At 43.7% G+C, this 20,163-nt stretch overlaps 1 protein-coding gene across 1 annotated transcript in view; it reads right to left on the bottom strand.

Moving 5' to 3' along the window:
* Positions 1-13,525, bottom strand: part of ASPN (asporin) — a 267,913-nt gene extending 254,388 nt beyond the window's left edge. Inside the window, exon 1 of the mRNA XM_069643870.1 lies at positions 13,199-13,525. The gene's annotated coding sequence lies outside the window, so the exon portion shown is untranslated. The remainder of the gene's footprint in view (positions 1-13,198) is intronic.
* Between the last annotated feature and the right edge of the window lie 6,638 nt (positions 13,526-20,163).

Genomic DNA, 20,163 nt, shown 5'->3' with positions numbered 1-20,163 from the left:
GGCTCTGGGTTAAACCCTTGTCTAAAGGGCCTAGAAATATATGTGCAAGGCTCATTAACTCAAAGTCAAAGATAGATCCTACATCTTCTAACAAAAAATGAGAGTATTCACCACTTGCTCCATCGCTCGTCTTACATGTATTAAGGACTTTTGAAGTAAGGGTTAGTTCTTATGTATGACAGACAAGTGATCCTCTATGTTCCCTGGTGGATACTCTCATTTTTTTGTTGGAAGATGGATGTTTCTACTAACATTCTGATGTGAAAGTGAATCTGATTTCATGGATACAGGAAGGGAGGTTCCTATATGCCGGAAGAGTTATTTTTTCATTTTTGGGGGAATACATTGGATGTTCATTACAAACTCTTACACCTTTATTCTACACTTGTTGTTGAAAATTTATGCTAAATTTGAAATGATTACTGTATGTTTTGGTACACAATGTTTTATTTACACTCCTCCTTTACTGCTTGTTTAAGGTACTTCTTATTTTAAATGCACTTTATGTGAACTTCACTACAATTCTTTTAATTAATATCTGGATTTCTTACATTTCATTATGAGCATTGTATTTGCCAATCTGAGTTCACTAATTGATATGTTAAAAATATGTTAGGTATATCTAACATATTCTGAGTACACTGCCTGCTTACGTGTGGTTTCTCATTAGGAGTTAATGAGCATTACACAAATGTCCCACCAGGCCACTGAAGACTGCACCTGAGCATGCTAGAGTGAGGTTTGAGGCATCTGTCTGCATGACAACCAACATATTAAAGACAATCACTGTGACCCTCAAATTTCAATTAGCAATTTATCTAAACCAGTAGTTCTTGCCTTCCATTAACCTTAGCATGGAACTTATGGTAAGGAACTTTGTTTCCACACTGCCCCTTTCCTTTATCTGCCAACTCACAGATGCTTGCTTTGTTGCACATGGGATACAATGTCAAGCTGGTCAAAACAATTGCTCATTTGTTGGACCTCGTATTGGTTCACTGGAGGCATCACGTCATGCATCGCCTCAATCCAGTGGTTACCAAACAACTGAAACCAGCTCGATATGGGGTTGCTGCCTTGTCAAACCGCACCTCGGATCATAAGGTTCCCTGTTTCAAACCATCACCAGACCTCGTCTTAAACCTCTGGAGTTTCACACACCAACCCTAATTGACAGTTACAATGACTCGAACCGGACCTGAACTTCGAACGGACCCTGGTGAGCCATCTGACCTCCATTGCCAGGACATCACACTGGAACTGCTCTGGGCGATGGTTTTTTACCAGCTCAATGCCCACTCCTGCATTGGGTTATATGTCCCCCGGCTCCTGAACTTGCCTCGATTGGCTCATACAGCACCAAGAAGCCTGGTTCGATGTTGTTCAACCACAGAGAACAGCAGAAAGGTATTATTGACTAATAACTGCCCTCTTGATTCAGTGTTGGGCACTAGAACTGATTAGGTCACTTTAATCCCCTTTTGCACCAGAACATATCCTTTTTACAAGAATTGTGGTTATTAATACCTTTCACCACTAATGCATTACCCAGAGTGCTACATCTCACTCTCTTTTGCATATTCTGTATTATTTAATCAAGGATGGATTTTGTGTAGAGTTGGTCTGTTTATTTATTTGGGCGATGGTGTGTTTAATTAAAGGATATATATCATGTATAGAACCTTGGTTGGACATTCCCTTTATTGTGGACTGTTATGCTTTGCTGTTTTGTTTGCTACTGAATCACATTCGCTTCTCTCCTGAGAGTATAGCCTTTCCTTGGCTCACATTACCACAAAAGGCGAAGGAGGTATATCTCTTATCTGTGCATGTTTTACCTTTATGATTGAGTTCAATCTTGGTTTGTAAAAGAGTGAGGGCTGAGTAGGTGCCTTAGCCTCTACTCACCCTTGTACTCCTGCAAGGCAGAGGTCAATGTGTCCCAATGGTGGTAGAGTGGGATTTGTCAGAGACTGTGCCTACAGATTACTCATTCAAAATAAAAGTATGTATCTAATGTTAGATTCACTGCCAAGGTATGAATTAATTGCTACGATGTGGCTCACAATGGACATAGTGCAGGGCCTGGGAACAGGCTGCCCGCACAAGCTCTGTCAAAGGTCATTCCGAGTCTCCTGCATGGCAGTAATGTTAGAAAGGCTGAATTGCTGAGAAACCACAGAGCATTACTAGGTGTTGGGACAATTTCATTTGAATGGTACACTCACAAAACTTCCAGTGGGGAAGGAAATATCTCAATTGGTGGCACCTATGGACAGACTAGGTGCAACATCCCCAAGGACGTAGTCCAGCCATCCCAGGTGGGCAATAGACTTTTCAAGGGATTTACATTTCAGTCTTTAGATTTCTGTTGTGGATGGGGCACAGGTAACAAAGTTGACACAACTCAGAACATATCTAATTCAGACATGTGTGAGAACTTCCTTGAAAAGTGTGAGATGTAGTTACACCAATGTTTAGGATACATGAGTGACTAAGGTGCGCACACCCAAATCAGCGGCAACTGATCAAGGCAAATATGAGGAGGGAAATTACAAATGTTTTGACCCTCCTTACAAGAAAGACCCCCAAAAACCCAAAAGGAGAACCCAGGCCGGTGGTAGATCAACTGCCACCCTAAAGCAGAGTGTGTGCATCTCTAGCACTGAGGTCTTTACATACTAAATAACCAGTTGTTTTTGGTGTATACATTCCAGTCATAGAAAAGGTGATATGGCCTGCAAGGGGAAACCCAAGCAGGCCATTGAGACTGTTACTCGCCTAGGCCAGGGAGTGGCCAAAGGCTCCCTCACTCAGTGTGGAAAGGGTACAGGAACTTTCAGGGAGTCCCATTTCCTGCTAAAATTCAGATGTTTCTGGACCGTGTCACCAGAAACAGGTACAAATGATTCCGCCTTATGTGGCACTGCTTCAAGAGCACATCTGTCAGGCAACTGGTGGAGTTAGGGCAACACACCCCAAGACCCAACACACAGGTAAGTGGGTTTGATGGTCTGAGTTATTGTCTGTTGGAAATGGTAGGGCTTATTTGGAGGAGCGCATCCTCCCTGCTACTCAGAGGGAGGGTCCACAAGTCCTCTCACCTCTGAGCCATCTCTGTGTTCACGATGAGCAGGAGCTGCAGATAAGGTTACTGATCCAGCAGGGCACAGATGCACCCTATGCTTTTGGCAGAGAATTTATGAAAAGGGAATTTGATTAGCAGATACCCTTTCTGAGATGGAATTACCTGCATCATTTAATTAATTCATAAACATGTAAAAATCCAGGTCTTCTACACCCCTGCCAGATGGCAATTCCACATAATGCCATAATCCCAAGATTTGCCATTAAACCCATGGAAAGCAGACTTGCACACAGGAACTGGAACTTCCAAATTGCACAAATCAACACCACAGGTTTACAATCTGCCTGCTCCACTGTCCACCGAAGACACTCCCCTACTCTTACAGAGCCACGTGCAGCGAGGTCAACAATAGTGGCAGAAAGGTGGCATAGAAGATTACTTACATTAACTGTAAAGATTACCCTGAGATTATATAATTGGTTTTCCATAATTAGCCTACACATCCTAATGTTTCATTCTCATCCCCCTTTACTGCCATGCCCATCGCAGCCGTTCAGCCTCTAACTGGTATTATAAATTCACATGATGCCTCACAATAATAGGTCACACCTACTGATGCACATAGATACCTGGAATCAATTTCTTCTCACCACCTGCATTACAATACTCCTCTCACTGCTTCTTTAAAAGGGAAAGTTTAAAAAAGATTAGTGTGAGTTTAATATGCATGTCACTATATGACAGGCGGAATAGATTAAAGGGTTTGCTGACCATAACTGATGTTTGATGTAGATCAGTAGAGTCAATTAGGATGCTATGGCCCTCATTAAAAGACTGCTGGTAACCCACTGGTGCTACCGGTGGGTTACCAGCAGCCTCACCTTACTGTTAGCAGCACCCAGTATCCCATGTTATGGGATATTATGGGTGCCAGCAACAGCAGTAAGTTCCCATCCCATGGAGTACCACAGGACTCCATGGAATGGGCTTGCCCCTATCATCACCACCGCTAGTAGTGGTGCCAGTGCCAGTGGCAATTCTTTGCCGGTCGGGCCTGAGTTCCCAGCAGGTCAGGCCTGCGGGTAGTTCACTGCCCCTACCTGCAAAATCGGAGTGTGCTGGTCTGGGAAAAATATCGGATCTGGTATTACCTACCATTTTACCAGCATTTTCCCCGGACGGCACACTCATAATCAGGGCCTAGGTCAGTGAATGAAGATGCCAAATTTGCATACTTTAGTTTCTTATTGTTATAGGCAGTCTTGATTTGATGATACATATGTTTTAAGAAGCATAGCTGGGCTAATTTGCTATACTCCTGGCTCTTGAGTGTGCAGTATTCATTTGCAAATGATGTACAAATGTAGAAACTTAGAGTGGATTACAGATGCTGCTGTTGTCCATAATACCCACAACTGCATCCATTAGAAGACCAAAGCTTGGTGTGTGCTCTACAAATGTCCACAGTGCCAAATGGTCACTTAACACTGCAATAACAGGTTTGAGACATGCATTAGAAGGTAATCGATGATTAAGGGCTTGGTTCGCCAATCCACCAAACAGTAAAATCCCCAATTAATATGCATGAGAAAATGCACATAATGGCGGAGAAAGGTATTTTTTATACAAAACAAACATTCTGCGAGAACAGAGATAAGAATGGCAAGCTATTAGCTACCAAATTAAAAGGGGTAACCGAGGAAATTTGCATCAAATGCATAGAAACTCAAGATGGGAAAACTTTGCTGAACAATAGAGAGATTTGTGATTACTTTATGGATTTTATTCACAACTGTATACAGAAGACATATTTCCAAGTAATATGGATCTTGGGAACTTTTTTAGTAAGGTTGAACTCACACCTCTTACATTGGAAGGGAAGACTAAAATTGAAGCTAATATTGAGGTCAGTGAGGTACATGAGGCGATCAAACAACTCAATATTGGGACATCACCAGGGCCTGATGGATTAATAACTGATTTTTATAAACTTGTTGCAACTCAACTATCACTAATCCTATGTGAATTGTTTATCCATTTCTTATTAACAGGGATCCTGTGTGAATCAATGAAAGAAGCCTTGCTTATTCTAATCCCAAATCCAGACACAGATCATAGACAGTGCGGTAATTACAGACCAATATCACTATTAAATGTAGATTTAAAGATATTTACCAAAATATGGGCTAATAGACTGTATGGATGCATGAGAAGTTTGAATGATACATCTCAAGAAGGGTTTATATCAGGGAAGCTTGGCTATGATAACAGAACAATTCTAGATGTTTTGGGAATACATAATAATAGTGTCGGAATCAGTGTTAGCCTTTTTTGATGCAGAAAAGGCATTTGACAGCGTGAACTGGACATTTTTGGAATACACATTACAGAAAATGAGATTGGGCACGTTTTTATAAAGGCAGTACATTGTTTACATTGGGAAATATCAGCAAAAGTACAATTTAATGGTCTAATATCAAACTGATTTCCATTATCAAAGGGCACATGTCAAGGATGCCCATTATCACCTTTTTTATTTAACTTAGCCATATAACCATTGGCAGCGTATATCAGGCAATGTGGAGGAATACATGCAATCCAAATAGGAGATAACGAACGTATGCAGATGATATGACAATACTTCTTTCGAATCCATCAGAGTGTGGCCCGATTTTGCAAACAATGTTTGAAGAAGTAGGGAAGCTGTCAGGACATAAAATTAATTGGGATAAAACAGAAGTATTTCCTCTTTCGTCTGTATGTGATAAGGGTGTATTAGCATCATGGAATTGTAGATGGTCCTCAAATGGAGTGAAATACCTAGGGATACATATTTTTAGGCATCTTTAATCTTGTTCAGTCAAATGTAGATAAAATAATAGAGAAACTTTAAAATAATATAAGGAAATGGGAAAGGCTAACTTTGAATGTATGGGCAAAGATAAATGCAATAAAAATTGTTCTATTGCCAAAAGTGCTATATGTAATACAATCACTCCCTCTGCCAATCTGAAAGACCGTTTTACAGAAAATTGATAAAGTTTTCCAGAACTTTTTATGGGGTACTTGTAAACGGCTGCATATGCCGAGATATATTTTATTACATAAATTCCAGGAGGGGGATTTGGATACCCAGACCTTTTCAAATATTATAGAGGTTTCCGTCTAAAGAAAGCATCACATTATTTTGATAATGAAGATACAATAAGTCCAATATGGTTAAAAATAGAAAGGGATGCTTGTAAACCTTATGCGTTAGACAGTTTATATACAGTGGAGAAGGTATTGTGGAAAAATATGGGATTACAGACAATAGTGGCAACTAAGAAAGAGTTGGTAACATGGTTTAAAGAGAATGATCAACATATATGGCTAAATTGTGATGCTTCAATTTGGCATAATCAGGCGTTTCAATTACAAAATAGAAGTCTACAATGGCATAGTTGGACAAAAAGGGTATTCTAAGCGTGAGTGATATTTTAGAAGGAACTAGAATACTAACTTTCAAAGAATTGCAATGTAGATTTAGTTTGAATAGGAGAGAATTAAGCCGTTATATACCGTTACGATATTTGTTAAATCAGAGAATTGATATGCTTGATAAAGAGTTGGAACATAGGCCAGAAATGTGTCAATTATTTGCTGGGTTGGAACATGGGGTGTCTACCTATATGCATTTTATGCTTATGGAATCTGATTATGTAGGATCCTGGATACAATTGAGATAAGTCTGGTGAAATGACACACATTTGGAAATAATTGAGGAAGAATGGGAGGAACTACTCAGAGTGGGCCCCAAGGCAAACACCATGTTTGAGATTAATAAGACAAACATTATTGGAAGACTTTATTAGACACCCAAAAAATGTTTTCAAACTTAAGCTGATGGATAATGACATGTGTTGGGACTCTGGTAATGACACGGGAACATTGCTACACTTACTCTGGAGTTGTTCACGTGTACATACTTTATGGAAGGATGTTTTGGATAGAATAGACTTGGTTCTAAATATTACTCTTCCTGGGTCAGCTGAACATATGACCGTATTGTTACGTAGTGGGAGATGCTCAATTGCAAAAGAATATGGTGAATGGATCGATAAGGCTCTGTTGGTTACTGTGAAGTTCATTCTCAGGGTTTGGAAAACTAGCAAAAAACATACTATAGAAGACTGGATAGTAGAGATGCAGCTATTATCAAAATATGAAAAGGTGCTACTATTAAATAAGGATTGTGAAGACTTCTATCTTTCATTATGGAATTCTTCCAATAATTTATATGAGTGATTTATTTATTTATTTATGTATTGTGTGTGTGTCTTGCTAGTATTGTGTGTGTCAATTGATTACATTTTGACTGGATATAACATGTAACTGCCAGTGTTATGTTAAGAGTAGTTTGTTTAAGGTTGTTATGATGATTTATGGTAGTTCATTCCTAATATTTTAATAAGATATATTAATATGTTTAAAGTCTTAAAGTTATGTGATGTTACTGATATCCATATGTGTTGGAAGCACGTAAGAAAAATGTAATAAATACACATTTTTAAAAATGTTTAAAAAGAAAATGCCCATATAAAATATCAGTTCAGCGTATTTATGTATTTTGGCTATCATTTTGAAGACAGGGGTAGATTTCACAATTCAGTGGCCCACCGAGCCCTGTCCTGGGTGGAATATGTATTTGGAATCATTATTTAATTATAAGCATGTTGAATCTGTATGCTGTTGGGATGCACGTTCAGCTTCCAGCCCCTCCCAAACAATTTAGACTGCAGAAATATATTTATACATGGGAAATAAATATGGGCGTGTACAGGGTAGGTAAGGGGAGTCCTGTGGGCATAGAGAAGTACTGTGGGGTGTATTGATTGTAGGAAATTAGATGGGTTTAAGCTGAATTAAAAACAACATAATAGGGTGTTAAGTAGATAAAGAGAAGGTGTACACTACATATGCTATAAGTTCCTGCCCCATTGATGAGAAATATGGAAGCGTTACCATGCATGAAGTTAGGCCCGGGTCCTCACAGGCCGTGTTGGGAACACAAAACGAGGCCCCATGCTCCAATATCTCATGCTCCACCCCAGGCGAGGTAGCGAACACACACAGGCACACACGCAAATGTATCCTTTTAGAGCTTTGCGAAATTAAACGGCCAAATACGAGTAGGGCTGTGGCCTGTCGTGAAGGACAAACCCAAATGGAGCCGGGGCAGAGTTCTTGAGCTGCCAAAACACAAGTCAAGAATCAGCACACCTGCACCCCCCGGAATAATGGTCATTCCATTTGAACGACCAGATGTTTGAGAGAAAACCACCTAAATCCTTCACAAATTAGACTGATTAGTGGGACCCGCAGGAGAACTAGACCTGCCCCCCGGGAAGGGTAGCTGATAAGTGGGGACCAGAAAACAACTGGGCCTTTGATTTGTACCAGGGAGAGCAAAGGGTGATGCCAACTCACATAAGATTGTGTAGGAAAGGCATGGTAGGGGCGCCTGTGTGTCTGGGATGAGAGAAGAGTTGCTTTATTTGCAAGGACCAGACTGACCTCAAAGTTATCACCTGAACTCATGTTGTAATCAGCAGTATGTACATAGGTGACATCCATTGAGGGTGGGGATGAACACTGTATATCATGTGTGTCACAGATGATGATTTTTGCAGTTACTGGCCCTCATTACAACCCAGGCGTTAAGGGTTTAACAGCGCCTTTGGCGCTGTTAACCCTTAATGCTGATTCCCATTTTAACGCCTGCTTTTAGCAGGCGTTAAAATGCAAGGCGCTAAGCCGCCTTGGTGCTAATTACGGCACCGTAATTTACGGTGCCGTAATTAGCACCTTCCCCACTCCCATTATGCCCTATGGGGCAAAAATGGGAATGGGGAAGGGGCCATGGTGAATGGGGATTTACTGCCCCGCCAAGCTTGGAATGGGGCGGTAAATCCGCCATCCACCATGGCGTTAACGTAAATTACGCCTTGGTGGTAAAGTTGAAAACTTACCGCCAAGGTTGTAATGAGGGCCATAGTGTGTTGTTCGATTTGAAAAAGAGAGAGAGCTCCGTGGCAGAGGACTTATAATACCCTGCTTTTGTATACAAATAAACATCTTGTTCTTATAAATGGGTGCAGCAAGATTTTTTCCCTAGAGAGTTGTTATTCATCTGTCTGGTTAATGAGCCTCATCACGAGTTTGGCCTGAGCCCTTAAATTCCGTGGTAATGGTATTACCACCAAATTTAAGGGCTGGCCAATCAGGATTTGGGCGGAAAACGGCATTTTTACCTCCAGCTTTTGCTTTTGTGATACTAGCGCTCCCCAACCCCATTGGGTCCTAAGGACCCAATGGGGAATGGGTATTTACCGGCCCTGCAACTCGTGATCAGGTGCAAATTGCACCGGACGAGGTTGCGGTAGCGCTATTACCTTTGGGCGGTATCCATACTGCCCAACTCGTGATGAGGCCCAATGCCTTTATGCAAAAATAAATAACATTAGTTTCAAGTAGCATGTATAAAACATCTCTTACAATCTTTCTTATGGCTGGTCTGTTTTCCCATCCGGGCATTTTTCTAATGGGCCACAGTTAGGCTTTTCATTTAAGTTCTTCTGATGCTACTCATTTCTCGATTTACCCACCTAGATGATAGTAAAAGAGGGCATCAAACGAATGATGCCACAGTACCATCAGTTTAAAAAACAACAGCCGGTCATCCTCAGACAAAGGGAGATTCTGCGGCGCTTCCAGCTGATGATGAGGTCATGGGAACTGGCTGTTTGCCCTTTCGCTAGGTTGGCCCTTGAACAGGGGCTGGGCAGGCGGAGTTATAATTGGCAGCAGGCTTTATTAGTGGCATCCAGAGTGCCTGAGAAACACCATAGAACATCGTCTGTGATGATAACTAAACACATCCCCTGGCTGGCTTACCCCCACCCATGCCATATGTCGAAACGCTGTATTGGGCTGAGTGCTCTGTAGTAATTCCCATTTTACAGAGCACTTTACATATAACAAACAGTTCTAAGACAAGTCGCGTGTTAGTGCCCGTCTGAAACTGCCCTTCTCCATTGGACATCTGCTCTTAAGAGTACGTAATAACATCGTGTCTAGTAAGCATATATTTCCATGACTAATTGCAGGAACTTATTGCAGAAACATTACTACCCAAGACAAGCTCCCAGCTCCCAGCTCCCAGCGTGCATCTTGACAGGTACTTTGTCCCAGTGTGCAGCAGGGCTGCTCTTGAATTACTTCTGGAATAGAACATCGTGCACAGCAAGCGCTGCGCAGCGCTTCTTAAAAATAGATTGCAAGTGCCAGGAGTGGTGGGCTGTGTCTCCAAGCGGGCTGTAAAGGTGCAGGGTGTGTCGCTGCGTGGTGGGTGTGGGACAACCTTGTATTTGTGTCACATTGAAGGATTGGTGGGCTGTGTCTCCAAGCGGGCTGTAAAGGTGCAGGGTGTGTCACTGCGTGGGGGTGTGTGAGATGACCTTGTACTTGTGTCACATTGAAGGAGTGGTGGGCTGTGTCTCCAAGCGGGCTGTAAAGGTGCAGGGTGTGTCACTGCGTGGGGGTGTGTGGGACGACCTTGTACTTGCGCACATGTCAGGAGTGGTGTGCTGTGTCTCCAAGTGGGCTGGAAAGGCTCAGGCTGTACCACTGTGCGGGGAGGTGCGGGCAACCCTGTACTTGTGTCACATGCCAGGAGTGGTGGGCTGTGTCTCCAAACGGGCTGTAAAGGTGCAGGATGTGTTACTGCGTGTTGGGTGTGGGACGACCTTGTATTTGTGTCACATTGCAGGAGTGGTGGGCTGTGTCTCCAAGTGGGCTGTAAAGGTGCAGGGGTGCCACTGAGTGGGGGGTGTGGGACGACCCTGTACTTGTGTCACATGCCAGGAGCGGTGTGCTGTGTCTCCAAGTGGGCTGGAAAGACTCAGGCTGTGCCACTGTGTGGGGAGGTGCGGGCGACCCTGTACTTGTGTCACATGCCAGGAGTGGTGGGCTGTGTCTCCAAGCGGGCTGTAAAGCAGCAGGGTGTGTCACTGTGTGGGGGTGTGTGGGACGACCTTGTACTTGTGTCACATGCCAGGAGTGGTGGGCTGTGTCTCCAAGTGGGCTGTAAAGGTGCAGGGTGTGTCACTGTGTGGGGGTGTGTGGGACGTCCTTGCACTTGTGGCACATGCCAGGAGTGGTGGGCTGTGTCTCCAAGCGGGCTGTAAAGGTGCAGGGTGTGTCACAATGGGGTGTGTGGGACGACCCTGTACTTGTGTCACATGTCAGGAGTGGTAGTCTATGGACATCAAGTGGGCTGGAAAGGCTCAGGCTGTGTCACTTTGTGGGACGACCTTGCATTGGTGTCACATGCTAGGAGTGGTGGGCTGTGTCTCCAAGTGAGCTGTAAAGGTGCAGGGTGTGTCACGGTGCTGGGGTGTGTAGGACGACCTTGTATTTGTGTCACATGCCAGGAGTGGTGGGCTGTGTCTCAAAGTGGTCTGTAAAGGTGCAGGGTGTGTGGGATGACCCTGTACTTGTGCCACATGTCAGGAGTGGTGGTCTGTGGACATCAAGTGGGCTGGAAAGGCTCAGGCTGCACCACTGCGTGGGGAGGTGTGGGGCGACCTTGTATTGGTGCCACATGCCAAGAGCAGTGGTCTGTGGACATCAAATGGGATGGAAATGCACAGGGTGTGCCACGGCGTGGCTACATATGGGGCAATCTTGTACTTGTGCCACATGCCAGCAGTGGTGTGCTGCAGACGTCAAGTGGGCCGGAAAGGCACAGGTTGTGAAAATAGGAAAACGAGAGGAAAAAAAATGTTTGGTGAGGTGGAAACCTTGGTACACAGACTGTGCCACTATGTGGCTAGGTGAGGAGCAACCTTGCACTGATGACATATGTCAGGAGTGGTGAGCTCTGGCAATGCGTAGGCTGCACCACTTTGTGGCAAGGTATTGTGTGACCTTGTATTTGTGCCACATGCCAGGAGTGATGAGTAGAGGACTTCAAGTGGGCTGGAAAGAGGCAGGATTTGCCACTGTGTGGGTAGTTGTGGGGGCGACCTTGCACTGGGGCCACATGCCAGGAGTGGTGGGTGGAGGACTTCCAGTGGGCTGGAAAGACGCAGGCTGTGCGCGGTGTAGGGCGACCTTGCACTTGTGGGTGCCCTAGTTCTCCCAGAGGTCCACCTGAAAGTGCTGAACATGGCGTTTTGGAAAGCCATGTGTGTGCAGTACACACAGATGGCACAGTGAAGCACGCTGCTTCAGCAATGTTTCATTAGCAAAATATCCATTGTACCCAGGCAGGCACCAATCAGATGGACAGGGCTACAAAACATGTTGAGCAGTATGATGAAAGGACCCGTCATTGAGTGTCGATTACTGACAAAGCGGCGGAAATTATCATCAAACAAGGAGATACTTGTCTTCGAGGAACCGTCCACACGTCCACCTGAATACCCAGAGATATGTATAAATACACAAAATGTAGATAATAATAAGCCATTTTTAACCAGAGGTTTCTAAGCGCGGACCCGGGGATCGAACCCATGTTGCTCCGAGTAGTCTTCTTACAAAGGCGAAAGCGTTGCCCCAATCTATCCTCGCGAGAAAAGATGTTGTTAACTGTTCATTCATATAAGAAAACAGCTTGCATGGTGTGGCACTTCCAGTCTATGCAACGTTTGAATTATCAGTTCAAAACTGTATTGGTCCAGCTAATGTTTTAAAATTGGAGCGAGGCATCCCGATTTCAGTACTGTAAATCGCATTGCTTTTCACCCAGCAGCAAGGGCGATCGCCTTCCACTCAGAAATGCTGTGTGCTTCTGTGTGTCAGGGCTGGAATTCAGGTGTGGGACACGAGAATCAAAAGCAGTCCTCTTCCTACACACCACCGTTCCCTCTATTGTAGGCAGCTCTTTGTATTAATGACACATGAAGAAAACACAAACTTTATGAAGCACAATGGCAGGAATTATAATGAAATGAACAGAGAGAGGCGTGCTCATCTTAAAAAGCAATCATGCTTCGCAGTTGCAGGTAAGTTGCCTGTTGATTAAGAAGCCATGGCGCTGAAATGCTATAAAACTCATTAACATACCTCAAAAGTCAGGAAATACGCTCAAATGCTGTGTTCACCCGAGTAGGTCGACTCCGAAATCTTGCAGAGAAAAAACGCGCGCGGTCAGCCCTGCTGTCCAGCAGCGGACGCTGCAGGGAGAGGTTCCCCTTGGAAAGTGCGTGGTCCTTAAGTCACTCCGGAGCACACACGAGGAAACGGCTCCTTCGGATTAGCCCAGTTTAGAACTGGAGTCAGACATTAAAAAGACTGGTTCCCGCTCATGTGGTTTTCATCACTGCCTGTCTCTCAGCCAAAACCACACGGCTAGCTCGCGCCCGCTATTCTGAGACCTTTCCAAACCTGGCATTTAATACCCAGTGGCACCTGGCCGTGCAGAGCGCGGGAAGCGGGACCTGCTACGCAAGGCAACCTCACAGGAAAAGTGTGCATTTTTCTTTAGGGAAGGAACCTTGTTGGACCAATTATTAAAGTATCCAGTAGCCAGTACTGCTGTGGAATACTCTAATTTCGGGTGCAGTTTAAGAAACGTTCAGGAAAAGCACATAGTTGTATTGCCGCAAGAACAACTTTTGCACTGGTTTTATTGTTCACAAAACGGGCATCAGTTACACATTTGCATTGTTAAATGCACATGTGAAAAATGTGCATCAGTACTGTGTATAGGGGCATTTACTCGTTTGCATAGAGGAAGACCTGTGCAAATTATGGGATTCACTGTGCAATTGTACATGCCCCAGCAAAAGGCATGCAAAAGTATGCAAAAGCACAATTGTGCCCACATACATGCCAACATTATCCATTTCGTAACACAAAGAGGAAGGGGGACTGTTACATGGAAAGGTAGGTCACTAGATTAGTTCCTTCAAATCAAATGGTCCAAGTGCCACACAATTAAATTGAATTTAAATCTTCTCATATGAAGAACCACACAGTGTCAACCAAAGAATTTTTTTTTTGTCATATCTTATATTCAACACAATACAATACAACAAAAATATATATGCCCTTATTACGACCCTGGCGTTAAGGGTTTAACGGCGCCGTAAAAGGTGTCGGCGCCGTTAAACCCTTAACGTCTGATTACGAGGTCCCTTTGCGGGACCCGACCTTGACGGCTGGTTTTACCAGTCGTTAAAGTAGGGTGCCGCAAAGGGACCTTGGTGCTAAGTACGGTGCCGCAATTTGCGGCACCGCACTTAGCGCATTCCCCTTTTTCATTGAGCCCTATGGGGCAAAAATGGGGAAGGGCCTATGGTGAATGGGGAATTACCGCCCCGCCAACCTTGGAATGGGGCGGTAATTCCGCCATTCACCATGGCGGACCCCGGCATGGATCATGGTGCTAATAGCACCATGGTTTAGCGCCGGGTCGTAATGAGGCCCATAGTGTGTAAAAGCATCTAAGTATATATATACAAATATATGTGTAGAACAAAACAAAAGAAGTCAAGAAAAAATGTTTATAGACAAAATTATTTGTGAGCAAGAAAAGAGAAAACAAACATAATATTACATTTTGCTTGACACAAATATATGAACATCATCGGCTATAATTGGCCGTTATTAGTACAAAAAATTATAAATGTGCACATAGCATAAAGCTTATGTCTACAGGAACTATTCCTTTGCTCCTTAAGCAAGAAGTTTCTTGAACCCAAGTATTGTTGTACACTCAAGTGAAAAAACATGGGGTTAAAGATAAAGAGAAAAAGATAAATCAGTCCTCTTCAGTTTTCCAGAGCCAAGAAGAACTGGAAACCAGTCTGCCTACTTAAGCAGAAAGTTTTTTGAACCCAAGCACTGTTATACATTCAAATGAAAATACATGGGGTTAAAGATAAGGAGAAAAAGATAAATCAAAAACTGGAAACAGGTCTGCCAACGTGGGAGGGGGGCAAGAAAAGGAAAAAACCCTTCAAATGTTCGGACCCGTTATTGCTGGTGGCCCAAACAAGTGTTCGAATCTAGTACAAGGATCTTCAGTCCCTTCTCATAACCATACGTTTTTCGGCGGTATGAACATATACGTTCCAATCCTTGATCAGAAAGATCCGCCTTCATCGGGGCAGTGGTAAACAGGACCCTTATAAACTATCCTAGTACCCGGCATGTGATGCACAAGGAAAAGTGCACATTGCAATGCTAGTCTGCTGACGCAGGGAGATCGAGTCGTCATGCATGGCCAGTTATTATAAACAGTCTGAGGTACCTTGATAACAGGAGAAATGATGTTGCTCAATGATCACCTGCTTTGATTCACGCCGCGTCTCAAGTGGACCCAGAGATGTAAGCGGGCACGGGCTGCTCTCACTGTAAAGCACCAGATCCCTTGGTTCAGCATCATCAAACAACTGCAACTGTAAAGTCCAGGGCCGAGTCTTCTTCTTCCACTTCCCAAGGTTGAGCCTTCTTCCTCTACTTCCCTGTGACCCCCGCTGGGCCTGAAATTGGCAGCAAATCCATTCCATCAGGACGCGATAGGCCTGTCCTGGTTCTATTTTTGTATTCATGGGCTTGTAGCCCTCGATTTCCCCATTGTAGACCAATGGCTACCGGTTCTAATATACAAAACTAAAAACAGGACTGGCCTCGACTAACGTCTTCAGAATGGAATGGATACAATTGACATGTTATGTTATGTTACTTTGCATTTATATAGCGCCTTATGTATCATTGGCATGATCTCAAGGTGCTGGTAGGTTGAACGTCCTCAGGAGCCGTAGTTTAAGTCAGTAGAGAGAGAGAGAGAGAGAGAGTCATAAGGTGCGTGTGTGCACCGGATATGTGTGCAGCTGGAGTGGCACTTGCATGATAGCTGCTTCTTAGTGGTAGGTGTGGTGTGTAGTTGTTGGGAGGTCAGGAATATGTGTTCATTCTGGTGCGTTGATATCCAGACAGATTTCTGGCTGCATTAGGCCTGAGGAGACGCATAGGCTAGAGGATGTGCTTAGCCAGCTGTGTTTAATTAGGATGATGAGGAGTATGTGGCGGGTGTTAGTATGAGAACAGCTATACTGAATATGTCATAGTATCGCTGTGTTCTAGTTGAGTGGTGGTGTATAGGAGAGAGTAAGCGTTGTGATGTGATATGGTGGTTTTCAGTAAGGTGCATGAGATCGAGCGCACATTTGAACCATTTATTCTATCCGTTTTATTTACTCTGTCCGTTCAATCAGCTTCATCATATGATATGCCCATGGGAAAGAGGTTGAATAGTCAATAATCATGAAGTGGTGTTAGTTCAGCACCTCCCAATGGGGGACTTGGATGAGTGTATAGAGAGTCACAGGGGTCCTTGGGCACTGCCAAGACCACATGAACCCATGGACTACATTCTCCAATTTGGGGGGACACCAGTGAGGGCACGCATAGTTTGTCCATGGCTTAGTACACTTTTCCGCAATCTGTTTGGACTCTGCCCGCAGTGTGTACATTTTTATTTTTCGCGCAGAAATAGATTTTCCCCAGAATGTTTGCAATTTTTCCTTGCATGCATCTACCGAAGTTCTCTTGTCAAATCCCTGTTCCAAATCTCCATGCAGCTGTGTGGGGACAGAGTCTCGCGACCGCCCGTAATGGAGGCGAGACTCGTGAGTGTTAGATGGGCTACAACCCACATCACAACAACTGTAATGGGACAGGGAGTCCCTTCACAACATTAATAACAGAAAGAGGACATTAGAGCGAGACCATGCACAGAGAGAGTGAGAAAAGGTGCAAAAGCGAAATTGCGATCATCGGAGCCGGAGTTGGAGCTGCTTCCGGCGCTTCTCTAAAGTCAGACAGACTCAAAAGAATGACCAAGGACTGCCAAAAATATGCTTTGATGGACATCATCAGCAGTGAATTAGCTGCTTCTTGTAAATAGTTTCTAGGCGTAATCATTAACCCGTGGCTCAGCAGTTACTGATGTAGAAGTATCATTTAATACACAACTTGTTATTGAACTCCCCTCGTCTCCCATGATGCCTTTGTCCAATCGCTGTGTGCGGGAGTCAGTGAATGCATGCAAAGACATGATTTTGTATATTAGATAATGTTGCACAAAGAGTTTATGTTTCGCAAAAGATATGCACGAAAAAGATAGGAAGAAACCAACTAACATATTTGTGTAGGAAATTTGGCATTGAGTGGCAGCCAGCGAAAAGTTGTGTGAAAAATCATGAAAATCTGCCACAATGAAAAAAATGTGCATACGTCGCAGTGTAAACACAAAAGCAGAAATAATGTTCCAAATTCTTTATATACATTCTGCTCACAGAAACTTCCCCCAGCACTAGGTCCAGGCCCTTTTCTAATGTGAGGTCGGAATGGTGTGCACACATCCTGGCATCGCAGTGAGGACCATCCTGATGTGACTTGTGCACATTCACCCAACCCTGATGGAGAGTGGTGCTGTAGAGGAGCAGAAGTGCACGTCACTGATAGACTCCGCCTCTCCACCTCTGTCATACTGGATGAACAACAGGAAGACACTGTGCATGACACCAGGTATCATCCCAATACTGCATCGAGTGTATGAGAGACGTTATGCACTCAGACAACCGTACCAAATGTACCCTCGTACTGAAGTGGTAGCAGGAGATTTGCAGACACCACTAAATATCGAAGAGCTGTAAAGAAAATGTGACAGGTGTAAAATTATGTCATATGGAGAAGATACAATGACGCACAACACGATATAAGAATGCTTAAATAATGAAGATATAAGTGAAGAAGAAAAGCAACATATGTGCAAGTAGGAAGAAATCATATGTACAAAGAAGGTAAGGAACCAGATGAGTAATAAATGTATATATGCAGAAACGCAAGGTAGATGAATCATATAGACGCTTGCTGCAGCATAAAACATAACATGGATAAAGCGGCCCTGTTGAAAAGATGGACGCCCGCTCTCAATGACAGTAAGCAAAGAGCTCGAAGGAGAGAGACCAGAGCTGACAGAGGCGGGAAATACAAATTTGTGCATTAATAAAGAATAGCAACTGACCAGAGATCAAGGATGCCACAGCAAGAAGCTACTGAAGGATACAATGGGAGTTACTGAGGATAAACAACATACACAGGACATATTTCTCTTAGATTAAGTAAATCAGTGAACATTTACGAGTACCAAGTATTGACCAAAAGAGATGCAGAAAAGCCTATGTGAGACGTAGCAACCAAGTCACTTGAGGTCGAAGAATGTAAAGATACTTGAAATAATTGAATCAAATAGCAGTAAATAAAAAGACAAAATAGACAGAATCATGGTTTCTTCACACGTGGTGCAAGACCCAAAAACAAGGCATATTCCTAAGCCCTGGCTGAAGATAACGATGTACCCCAACTCCCCTTAACGTTCCAGAGAAGAAAACATTCAGCAAGGTCAAGGACGAAGGAGAATCCTTGGCTGAAGAGACATGGCAGACTAATTGGGCAAGTGGGCAGTAATCTGACCTTGTTCTCTGCACCTGAGTTATGTTTTCTCTATGTGCTGCCAGTGAGTCGGGTGTCCAAGGTTGGGAGAGGATGCCAACCTATCATGAGGGCCTATGCAACAATGAGCATATAATGTTGCATGAGCCAATCTGCTACTGTTATGCTGCAATAATCTGTATTATACATAGTTAGAGGGAAGTTCGAGGCTTGCCAGCCAGAGAAGGGGCAGACAATAAAGCTACTAACACTTATAGACTCTATAAGGAGGCATGATCCCTAACCAATCCCTAAACCTGACCTGGTTTTATTATTTGCCACGTAGGATGACTTCATAGTTGACGCACATTGAGGTATAAAGCCTTTGTGTACCTGTAATGTAACTGAGTGTGTGGACTACAATTTGTTGTTCGCCAGATTGACCTACTTTATTGAATTGTTAATAAAGTAGTACTTTGCCATATTGTTCGAGTTTGTCCGTCATTTGGGTCCAAACGGTTTATTACGGTAATCCCATTCTGCGCATAGACACACCCAAAATGTGCTACTGCACATTTGGTAGCGGTGCGTATGGTTTCTGATCAAGACCCTCGGATTCTCTACGTCTTCCACCATTAGCCGGAATACCGCAGATTTCCCTGCGGAGAGCTGTGCTACAAACACGTGTGAGCAGAGACATTCTCTCTTCTTTGAAGAAATTCCTGTCCAGTCCCTGCAGGTGCCCCATGGACTGAAGGCGAACTGGTCGATTGGAAAAGAGTCGATACCGAAGGACTCGAGCTGAATAACGGATGTAGGTAGAAACATTGAAAGTGGGAAATAGAAGGGGAGGGTCTGCATTGCATGTATAAGGACGTAACAGGATTTGTTAGGGAAAAGAAGTTTACCTTGATACCTGTCCTCTAGGAGGGAGAAGGTACCGAACTTAAAATTCAGGAACAGAGTATTATCTAAGATATTTCTGCAGTTACACCCACAGAAGGGTGTGCAACACTCTCCAAAATGGAGTAAAATAGAGATGACATACGTTTATCAGGAAGATAGGACAAGACGATCATACAAAAAAGGTGCACACATGTTCTGGGGAATTTAGAAAAATGTCAGTGTAAAAAATATATTGACGTGTTTTGTATCGATGGTGATGAAATAGGTTGAAAGCTTAAAATTGATAAGAAAAGCAAGCAATACAGTGCACCCCATGGAAACAGACTGTTAGAAGAAGTAGAGAGAATGCACCTGGAGGATAGAGAGGATTTCAAAACCCTCAAGAGGGAGGAGGATTTAATGGGACACCACCACAACAATGTTGGAATTGTGGGAGAAGGGGACATATAGCCCGAACATGAAGAAGTAGAGGAGGAGGCAAGGACCAGAACTGGCAAGCTCCAAGAGCGGGGATGGGCTAGTCTCCACAGTATAATACAGAATCACAGGAATACTATGCCCAAATTCAGACGCACTATCAGATAAGCACACCACAAATACAGCAAACACAAAAGGTCCTGCAGAAAATGCAATTGCCACAAGGGCAACCACAGCAAGCACCCATGCAGACACAACAAGCA

Source organism: Ambystoma mexicanum, chromosome 2p (assembly GCF_040938575.1).
Source record: "Ambystoma mexicanum isolate Mex_15411 chromosome 2p, UKY_AmexF1_1, whole genome shotgun sequence".
Taxonomy (NCBI): domain Eukaryota; kingdom Metazoa; phylum Chordata; class Amphibia; order Caudata; family Ambystomatidae; genus Ambystoma; species Ambystoma mexicanum.
This window is presented reverse-complemented; position numbering and strand designations above follow the sequence as displayed.